The sequence below is a fragment of the Cynocephalus volans genome, chromosome 9 (genome assembly GCF_027409185.1).
Source record: "Cynocephalus volans isolate mCynVol1 chromosome 9, mCynVol1.pri, whole genome shotgun sequence".
NCBI classification, from domain to species: Eukaryota; Metazoa; Chordata; class Mammalia; order Dermoptera; family Cynocephalidae; genus Cynocephalus; species Cynocephalus volans.
In genome coordinates, this window is record NC_084468.1 from 5,506,912 (window position 1) to 5,510,805 (window position 3,894).

General features: G+C 44.4%; 1 pseudogene; it reads left to right on the top strand.

Annotated features, from left to right (window-relative positions):
- Positions 1–2,926: 2,926 nt before the first annotated feature.
- Positions 2,927–3,318, top strand: LOC134386422 (large ribosomal subunit protein eL31-like; annotated as a pseudogene).
- The last annotated feature ends 576 nt before the right edge of the window (positions 3,319–3,894 follow it).

Consider the following 3,894-nt stretch of genomic DNA (forward strand, 5'->3'; position numbering starts at 1 on the left):
ATGTTCAGCCTGGGGAGAGGTTTGGAGCTCAGCTCTGGGAGCCAGGTTGCCTGGGCCCAAGTCTCATCCGTGGCTCACATGTGACTTGCAGAGGTTGCTGAGACTCTTGTAGCCTCAATTTCCCCATCTGTGAAATGGAGATACTAAGAGTCCCTAACATGGGGTCTTTGCAGGTGAAGTGAAAGAAATAATGTATTTGGAGCATTTCTGTGGGTGATCCTTAGACCTTAACTTCTCTCCATGGTGAATATTCCTTCTTGGCCTGAGAGATGTGTAGATTCCCTAATTCTTGGTGCCCCTGACACTTTCTCTCTCTCTGGAATGTTGAGCTTGGGGTTGGAGCAGCAAACCTCATTCTGGGGATGTGGCCAGTGTGGTTTGTGATCATGTTGCCCCATCCATCTGTCCCATCTGCTTCCCCACCCCTCAGGACTGCAGTTTCCTTGAGACCTGGAGGACAGGAATGGGTGCTATTCATTGGCTTCTGCTCCAGTGACTCCTTCGTCTTCATACTTAATCGGTGATCAATCATTTTTAAAGTTAGTGAATGGTGAATACATGCTATAAGGACTTAGTGATGACTTCAAGCACTGAAATAATCAAGGAAGGCTCCACGGAGGAAATGTCATGAGAGGAGGGCTTGGCAGTGCCAGTGGGAGGGAAGAGTGCCATCCCACTGGTGTAGGCTGGGTAGATTTCATTCACCGCAGTCCCCTCTTCACAGATGAAGAACGTGTGTCCGCAGATGAGAGACCAGCCCTGGACCACTGCTCGGAGCTCCTGGGAGCCTGCCCTTGAGAGGCTTGGAATCTTATTTCCCTGATAATGCCAGGCCCAGGTGGGAAGAGGGGGTGAGCATCGGGCCTTCGGGGCCCCTCTGGAAAGGGCTGGGCTGGCTGGTCGGGGAGACGGATGAGTGGAGGCAGCACACTGGCTGGCAAGTGCTGTGAATTATTGATCACCAGAGAGCAATGGTTAGGCCGAGGTCATCTCCCTCCTGGGCCAAACTGCTCGATCACGCTTAATTGCCTGTTTTCCAAATTTCCCCAGGGCTGGCCTAGGGGAAGGATCAGCTCTGTGCCCATTTATTTTGCTTGAATCCAGTGTATGGGGTAAAAAAAGATACCACCAATTTCTCTTCAGTATTAAGTGTGAAAACAGTGGATGGGATTAAGTCAGGTGTTAAAAGGGGAGCTCCTGTCCTAGCTGGCATTGCAAAGAGGTGCTGCTCTGTGCACCCCAATTCCCCCAAGATTTGACTCACTCGATTGGGTGCCGGGCTGGTAGAAACTGAAAAAAATTAGGGACAATATATACTCCCTGAGTACCTGCAATGTGTCAGGCTCTATGAATATCATCCCCTTTAATTTTTACTGAGAAACCCAAATAAAATGCATATAACACACTAAAATGAGGATGCAGATGAAGAAACAGTTTTTCAAAGAAAATTGTCAAAAGCTGGTTGCAAGGAATCTTTCACTCCTTACCGACAGGAGGGCCTGAACAGATAGGGTGGTGGGTAACAAGAGGAGGTTTGTGGAGAGAACTGCTCTGGAGAGGGCTGTGCTGGGAGCCTCATCCCACTAAAGGGAGAAATGGGAGGTGCCTGCCCCTTCCCTGAAGTCAAGTGTGGTGGGATGACTCAAAACTTAAAATTTAGCTGCTGGGCTTCTGGGCAAGATGGAATAACAGGGACCAGACTTACCTTCTTACCTGAAATAACTTAAAAAAATGGGACAAAACATAGGACACAGTGGTTTTCAAGCAACTGGGCCTCAGGCAGTAAAGGACAGCGATCACTAAGGGTGAGAAACAGACAAGGAAAAGCTGAGGATTCCTCGAGCTGACTGTGTGTGAGAGTTTCTTGGCCATGCTACAGGGAGAGGTTGCCCACCTGAGCCTGGTGGAATCCCCGGGTAGAGGAGACCAAGGTGGCTGGAGTTCACAGGGCAGACTAATGGAGAGGAGAGAGCTGAAAAGAGAGAGGTCTGGAGATATGCAGGGGTCCAACTTGAGTACTCAGTTGAGTACTGATCAGCACAGACATGTGAGGAAGTTACCCAAGGCCAGGGAAAGAACCACCCAAAAGGACCTGAGCCAACAGTGTCTAGAGCACACACAGAGTCAGGAATAGTGCCTGCTCTCACCAGCCAGACTATAAAAGCTCATAATTAACAGGACATTGGGTAGACTCCTCAGGAAAGTCTTGCCTCATTAGTGTGGAATAATTAGTCCTAGATTGAGAACTGTTCCAAACATGCTTAGCAAATCATCAAAGCAAAACTTGAAAAGATCAAGCTGTTTCTAAATGAGTTGCCTACATCTCACGACAAAACTCAAGAATTAGGAATACAAACATATCCAGCACCTAATGAGGTAAAAGTCACAATGTATGGCATCCAGTAAAAAATTACCAGCTATGCACAAAAGCAGGAAAACGCAACCCATACTGAGGAGAAAATTCAATCAATTGAGATTGATTCAGAATTGACAGAGATGTTAGAATTAAAGGCAAGGCCATCAAAGCAGTTATTCTATCCATATTCCATACATTCTCAAAGCCAGAGGAAAGACTGAACATACAACAGACACAGAAGATATAAAAAAGACCTAAATCAAACTACTGCAGATAAGGACTATAATGTCCAAGATGAAAAGCACAGTGAATGGGATTTACAGCAGAGTGAATATTGCAGAAGAAAAGATTAGTTAACCTGAAGACAATAATAGAAAGTATCTGTAAAGAAACAGAGAGTAAAAAGACTAAGAAAAGAAAAATAATATTAAAAAGGAGCAGAGTCTCACCCAGTGAGCTGAGGGAAAACATCAAGAGGTCTAATGTATGTGTAATTGGAGTCCCTCAAAGAGAAGAGGGAGAGGAACACAAATATTCAAAGAAATAATAGCTGGAGCTTTTTTTCCTTTCTAACTTGGGCCCAGCAGGATGGCTCCTGCAAAGAAGGGTGGCAAGAAGAAGGGCCCTTCTGCCATCAATGAGGTGGTGACCCGAGAATACACCATCGACATTCACAAGCATATCCATGCAGTGGGTTTCAGGAAATGTGCACCTCAGGCACTCAAAGAGATCTGGTAATTTGCTATGAAGGAGATGGGGACTCCAGATGTGTGCATTGATACCAGGCTTAACAAAGCTGTCTGGGCCAAAGGAATAAGGAATGTCCCCTACCGTATCCACGTGAGGTTGTCCAGAACACGTACGAGGATAGAGATTCACCAAACAAGCTCTATACTTTGGTCACCTGTGTACCTGTTACCACCTTTAAAAACCTGCAGATGGTCAATGTGGATGAGAACTAACTGCTGATTGTCAAATAAAATTATAAAACCACACACACAAAAAGAAATAATGGCTGGAAATTTTCCAAATTTGATGAAACTATACACTCACAAATATAAGATTCTCAATGAACCCCAAGAACAACAAGAATGAAGAAAACCACCTAAGGCACATTATAATTAAATTGCTCAAAATCAGCCATAATAAAAGTAGCCAGAAAAGGAGAATGGGGCAGGGAAGGACATGTTCCATATGGAGGAACAAAGATAAGGATCACAACAGATTTCTTGTAGAAAATAATGCAGGTGAGAAGGCATTATGTACTGAATTTAAAAAAATACTGTCAACCTAGAATTCATAGTCCATAAAAATATCTGTCAAAAATAAAAGCAACACAAAGACTTCTCAGACATATAAAAACGGAAAGCATTTACCATTAGCAAACCCACAATACAAGGAATGTTAAAGGATGTCCTTCAAACAGAAGGACAATGACAGGAGATGGAAATATGGATCTGTAAAAGGGATGAAGAACATCACCTGTGGTAACTATCCAGGTAAATACACACTATGACCAGTTATTACTTGAATCTCTG